Source organism: Piliocolobus tephrosceles, chromosome 15 (genome assembly GCF_002776525.5).
Source record: "Piliocolobus tephrosceles isolate RC106 chromosome 15, ASM277652v3, whole genome shotgun sequence".
Taxonomy (NCBI): Eukaryota; Metazoa; Chordata; class Mammalia; order Primates; family Cercopithecidae; genus Piliocolobus; species Piliocolobus tephrosceles.
The window spans coordinates 61,260,894-61,268,041 of record NC_045448.1 but is presented as its reverse complement, the minus strand read 5'-3'; positions in this window follow the sequence as shown (position 1 = coordinate 61,268,041).

Here is a 7,148-nt window from a genome sequence, read left to right as displayed (position 1 = left end):
ATTCTCCTGCCTCAGCCTCCGGAGTAGCTGGGACTACAGGCTCCTGCCACCTCGCCCGGCTAGTTTTTTGTATTTTTTTTAGTAGAGACGGGGTTTCACCGTGTTAGCCAGGATGGTCTCGATTTCCTGACCTCGTGATCCGCCCGTCTCGGCCTCCCAAAGTGCTGGGATTACAGGCTTGAGCCACCGCGCCCGGCCAGGCCATCCATTTTTAAAAGGAAAGTAAGTAACACCTAAATCTATATTTGATGGCAAAGATCCTTTCTTTGGATAATTCCTTTCTCATACCCTCTCCACTGAAATGTGTGTAGGAATTTCCATAAATTGGTATCAGGCTTCTGTCTAACCTTCATCCATCTATCTACTGGTTCATTCCTTAATTCAACAAATCTTTGTCCAACCTGTATGCTCAGTCATCGGACAAGAGAGAAGAAAGACACTGTGCCTGTTCTCAAAGAGCGAAGTCTAACCTGGCACCTACAATCAGGGTGACAGATGCTGGATAAGAGAAATGTAGGGTGTGGCAGGAACATTCACACAGATGCTGACCCCAGAGTTGGGGGCAGCCAGTCAGGGACAGTTTCCAGGAGAAAGTAATGTCTAAGGTAAACTCTAAAAGCGGTAGGTGAAGGTGGAAGGGGTCAGGTTGCGAGGAGAGGTTGACCCAACAAGAGAGAATAGTGTTTAGAAGGCCCAGGTCAAGGGAGAGAGAAACAGAGACAAAAGACAGGAGAGAGTTTTTTTTTTTTTTTTTTTGAGACAGAGTCTCGCTGTGTTGCCCAGGCTGGAGTGCAGTGGCCGGATCTCAGCTCACTGCAAGCTCCGCCTCCTGGGTTCAGGCCATTCTCCTGCCTCAGCCTCCTGAGTAGCTGGGACTACAGGCTCCTGCCACCTCGCCCGGCTAGTTTTTTGTATTTTTTTTAGTAGAGACGGGGTTTCACCGTGTTAGCCAGGATGGTCTCGATCTCCTGACCTCGTGATCCGCCCATCTCGGCCTCCCAAAGTGCTGGGATTACAGGCTTGAGCCACCGCGCCCGGCCCAAGGAGAGAGTTTTAAGGGACCAACAAGTTCGTGCTTACTGGATCAGAGAAGAGGAGATGAATGGAGAAAGATTCAGGCACATGAAGTGGGTGCCATTATCATCCCCACATTGCAGATGTGGAACTGAAGCACTGAGAGGTCAAGTAACTTGCCCAAGGTCATCCAGCTAGTATGCAGTGGATCCTAACTCAACCTAGTGTCTGTGCCCTTCACTGACCCATGCTGCCTTTGAGATCATTTTCTTTTCTTTTTTTGGAGACGGGTCTCGCTCTGTCGACTAGGCTGGAGTGCGGTGGCATGATCTCAGCTCACTGCAGCCTTGATGAGATCATTTTCAAAACTCCCTCCCAGCTATGGTTTGGAGGCTCCAGGAGAAAAGAGTAGATTGAGGCACTAATTTTATATTCAGTGAGAAGTCTGAGTGGGAATGTCAGCCCCAGAAAACCTGTCCTCCTCTGCCTGCTGCCCTCCATAAGTCAGATTAAGGCAAAAGTACCACTCTTCTGGGGGGATTTTCATTTAAATGGGGTAGGGCCCAGAAGGTTTTCACACCCTAACTGGCAGGGGAGATTGAGGGAGACATTTTGTTGTAGCGGTCCAGCCTGTGCCCCTTCAAGGGGATAAATATGAGGGACCACCTCATCATATAATCAGAGGCATCTTTTTGCCTAGAAGGGTTGGTATGAATCACTAAGCTCTGAATTTTCTGTCAGAGAATGACTTAGGCTGTTGAAAGTTACACATTAGAAGGTTTTTTTCCCCCTTCCAATTACGAATGGCATAAGTGAAAATTACTCAAGTTGACTCAAGGACTAGATTGTTTTATTCAAAGGAGTTGAGTTTTGTTTTCATTCAGTGACTGATTTCGAGCTTCATAGCCCTTAAGGGGGAAGACAAAAAGGCTTTAATGCCATACATTTTGCAAGGGAAGACTTCAAAGTGGTGAAGTGTGTGAACAGTTCACCCAAGCATGGAACATGGAGAGCAGACTTCTCACGACCAGATGATTTCTCATCGCCAATTACCCACCAGTTAGATTAACCCTTTAGCCAATTAATTCTCCCTAGAATAAAAATATTTCAGTGTGAGAAGCGTCATCCCCAAATGCTCACTTTTCTTGTTTCATTCCAGTTGCCTAGTTCCTTCTCAAGGGATAGACTCATCCCTTAGCTGCTGAGACCGGTTTGAGTCAAAAAGCCCATCTCCAAGACCGCCTATGGTTATATGGAAGAGGACTTTTCCACGTCTATTTTCAACACTGGTGGAGTTGATGGTCTGGAGAGTATGTGTGTATATACATATAATATAGAATATTATATATATTATATATACACAAACATATATATTATGTGTATTATATATACACAAACATATAAATATATATGAAACTGGATATATATCTGGAGTTGGATCGGAAAAGAAGCTTTGGAAAAACTGACGACCAATGACTATGAACACGAACACGTTGGTTTGGTTAAGGCAGAAAGAGTGTGTGTGTTTTGTATCCTTGTTTATACCAGGACCTAGGGAACTCAAAGTCACATGGAAATTGGATATGGTTTATCAGTTAGCTTTGTCTACTCAAACCATTCTTCTCACCAAAAAATGGACAGTAGTTTGATCAGCCCTTTTCCTACTACTTAAAACTCTTTCTTCCACTTGGCCAGATCTGATTTTGTAATTCCTTTCCGGCAAGTGGATAGAAAGCTTGGTTAACAGCTTCTGCTTGTTGAATTATTGTATAAATTATTAGTTGATTCATCACTATGAAAATTCAGGAATGCCAGCTATAATGTGCTATTTAGGACTTGCCCAAAAGTGGGCCCATCAAAGGTGCTGAAAAGAACAGACGTGCATTTGCAATCAGCAGGCTGCTTCCCCTTTTCACAAGGCACAATGGATTGAGTTATCTTCCACATTCCTCAGTCCTGAACTTACCTGTATTAGCAAAGTTGAGAGGGACAGGCTCAGAATGATTTCAACAAAAGAGGAGATTGATTGGAGGGCATATAACAGAAAGTTCAACAACCAAATCACAAGAAGGGCAGGGCATCAGGGATGATGGAACCAGGGAATCCCTCCCTCCCTCACCCCTGCTCTCCATTCCACACTCCTCTCTGGCCAACTCACTTCCTTCTCTTTCTGCAGAGAGGGGCTCTCTCCACAATGGTGGTGCCCCAGGCTTACATCTTCCAGACTCTATCCTTCTCCTTCTCTGTCCCCTTAGTAGGCTCAGCCCCCTACCTGCCCATCAAATGCTGGAGTTCCTCCAGGCTGCATCCTAGGCCCTCTTACTCCCTCCCTGAGATCTCGCTCATGTGAGGTCAGTCAGCACCTCTATCTAAAGGATTCTCAAATATATTCTCCAACACAGACCTTTCTCCAAGCTCTAGGCCTGTGTATCCAAATGCCTTCCTGATATCTGCTCTTGGGTATCTCAAAGCCATATGAAACTTTCCCCTTCTTTCTTGGTAACAGAATCCCCATGCTGTTGGAAGTGGCAATGAACCCAGTGAAAAGACGACATTTCCCAGCATTCCTTGCAGCCAGAGGTAGACAATGAGATGTAAACGGAAGTAATTATATTGAGTTCCTGAAAAAGTCCTTCACAAAAGGCTGATTCAGCTGGATGTTTTGCCATTTTCATCCTTATGCCTTCCTCCTTCTTTTGCCTGGCATGTGGACATAATAGTGCTACAGCGATCATCTTGAGACTATGAGAACTTGAAGACTGAAACTAGCACCCAAAATGGCAGAGAGAACGGTATAAGGATCTTGGGATAAAGGTACTTATGTCCTAGCTTTAGACAACTTTTAGGTGAGAAATTATAAATTTATATCTTATTGAAGTCCCGTCTATTTATAACTAGAAGACAAACAATTCCTAACAGATATAACAGCCTCTTCCTACCCTTCCAGCCTTATCTGGAACCAGGCCCCCCCTGCACCCTTCTCCCTCTCTCATCACACTGCCCTCTTGCTCTCCCTGCACTTGCCATGCCCTCTCCTGCCACTCAGTCTTCTCACATGCCATTCCCATTACGTAGATCTCAGCTCCGTCATCGTTTCCTTGGGGAAACCATCCCTGACCTACTTTCCCAGGTAGTTCCCCCACCATAGGTTCTCAAAGTGCCACCAGCCTCTCCCTTTTTGTATCTGTCTTCAGTGTAATTTTATATTTATTTGCATCAGCTTTGGACTCACACATGTCCCTCTCACTAGATTGTAAGCTCTGGGGAGGCAGGGACTGTGACTTTTCCTTTTCTTACTACTGTATTCTTTATACCTAAGCACAGTATTATCATAAGTGTTCACCCCCAAAGAGAAAAATGTTGAATACATTAATGCACCACAAAGGAATTACTCAGACCTCTCTGGTCTATGTTTTTTAAATCCTGGGGAAGAATTCTGAATGGCCTAGCTAGGACCAAGTTTCTACCTTAGGACTGTGGCTAAGAGCAGGCTCTATAAGAATGTAGCTGGCCAGGTGCGGTGGCTCACACCTGTAATCCTAGCTCTTTGGGAGGCCAAGGCAGGATGATCCCTTGAGCCTGGGAGTTCAAAACCAGCCTGGACACCAAGCCAGACCCAGCCCCTACATAAAAATAAAAAATAAAATTAGTGCAGTGTAGTGGCATGTGCCTGTTTTCCCAGCTACTTGAGAGACTGAGGTGGAAGGATGGCTTGAACCCAGGAGGTTGAGACTGTAGTGGGACAATGATTGCACCACTGTACTCCAGCCTAGGTGACAGAGCAGACTCTGTCAAAAAAAAAAAAAGAAAGAAAGAAAGGGGAAAAAAACATGGCAGACCCAATTCAAATCACATGTCCAGAATAGGGAAAACATTAATCCCAAAAGAAACGAAAGGCAATGGGCAGAATAAACATCCACACCCTTAAGGCCATCCTTGATGCATATTTTAACATGATTTTACCTGGAGGAGAGCCTGTGGAAAGAGTACACAATATAACTTGGCTCAGGTCCTCCACGCCCTAGGAAAGGATATGGTTCCCAAACTCCTCTACGTAAGGCTGGGACAACCTTGTCATATTCCCCCGGGGTCTATTATGCATTAATTGTCAATAGATTAAAAAATGAGAAACCCTGTTTTATCTGATTTTATGATTCCCATTCAGTTCAACAGACACCTAGAATAAAATATAAGCTCTTCACTTAGCCCAAAGCCCTTACCCCCTCGCACCTCCACTCCTTCCTGCCCCCATTGAGTTCCATCCACTCAGGCCTCCTCTGATTTCTCAAAGCCTGAGCTCAGTTCTGCCTGGGGAACTTTACATTGCTGTTCCCCTATGTCTGAAACTCTCTGCCCCTAGATCTGGGCAAGGCTGACTCCTGCGGAGGCCGAGCCGGCAGGGCTACCAGAACACTTCTCCAGTTTAGGCACTGCACAAAGATGCTGGACTGTGGAGGTGGTGATATCTGAAATTCAGTCCCAGTGCTGCCTGCTCTCTTGTGCTCTGAGAAGAGGTACATTTTTCTTCACCAAATACAGCATCCTGTAGCAAAGTCAAGGGTCCTTGGGGCTACATCTGGCTAAAGGGGAGATCTTTGTCTAATTTATATATACCATATAAGGCTAGTAGTGGTGGCCAGGCTAGAGGGCCTCCTCATCAGAGCTGGAGAATTTTCTCCCCTACTGGATGATGACCATGTGGCTAAGTTGACACTAGAGCCAGAATCTTGAAACTTAGGACAAAGGTCACCTGGTCACCAGTTGACCCCTCTAACTGAAGATGAGGGAGTGGGAGCTTCAGAGGGTGATTCTGAAAGCTGGTTCTGGGCTCTGCCTGTCTCCATACTCTTTCAGTTCAGTTACTTCTTCACCTTTGCACTCCGTGTCCCACTATCTGAACTCCAATCATGTGTGAACCAGGGATTACAGGCCCTGCCCTCAGAGAGTTTACAGTCCACAGGGAGATATAAATAAAATAATCACACCAATAACATGGACATTAAACTGTGATGAGTGATGGGTGCAGTGACTCACGCCTATAATCCTAGCACTTTGGGAGGCTGAGGCGGCTGGATCACTTGAGGTCAGGAGTTTGAGACCAGCCTGGTCAACATGGTGAAGCCCCATCTCTATTAAAAATACAAAAATTAGCCAAGGGTGGTGGCGCACACCTATAACCCCAGTTACTTGAGAGACTGAGGCAGGAGAATCGCTTGAACCTGGGAGGCAGAGGTTGCAGTGAGCCGAGATTGCGCCACTGCACTCCAGCCTGGGCAACAGAGCCAGACTCCGTCTCAAACAAACAAAACCTGTGATGAGGGCCAGGAAGGAGGAGTGGGTGGGGCTTTGAGAGCATGTGGTGAAGGGATTTGACCTAAGGCGGAAGGGTGGGGGTGACAAGACATCCATGAAGAAGTGATTCCAGTTGAGAATAGAAGGACAGTGGCCGGGTGCAGTGGCTCATGCTTGTAAACTCCGCTCTTTGGGAGGCTGAGGTGGGCGGATCGCTTGAGCCCAGGAGTTCAAGAGTAGCCTGGGCAACATGGGGAGTCCTGGTCTCTACAAAAAATAAATAATTAGCTGGGTGCAGTGGCATGTGCCTATAGTCCCAGCTACTTGGGAGGCTGAGGTGCAAGGATCTGCTTAAGCCTGGAAGATCGAGGCTGCAGTGAACCATAAGTGTGCCACTGCACTCTAGCCTGGATGACAAAGTGAGACTTCGTCTCAAAAAAACAAACAAAAAAAGAGACTAGAGGGATGGGTAGGAGGTGACCAGGCAGAGAAAACATGGGACCTGTGGAAGGCAGTAGCCTGGTCCAAAGAAGTTTTTAAAGGAAAAACTTCAGCCGAATTAAATTGAAAAGAGTTTGTGCAAAAAAGAATTCGCAAATCAGGCAACCTGCTGAGCCAGAGTAGGCTCAGAGATTCCAGTGCAGCCACGTAGTGGAAGATTTATGGACAGAAAAAGGAAAGCAGTGTACAGAAAATGAAAGTGAGGCACAGAAACAGCTAGATTGGTGCCAGCTGCAGTGGCTTACACCTGTAATCCCAGCACTTTGGGAGGCTGAGGCAGACAGAACCTGAGGTCGGGAGTTTGAGACAAGCCTAGCCAACATGGTGAAACCCCGTCTCTA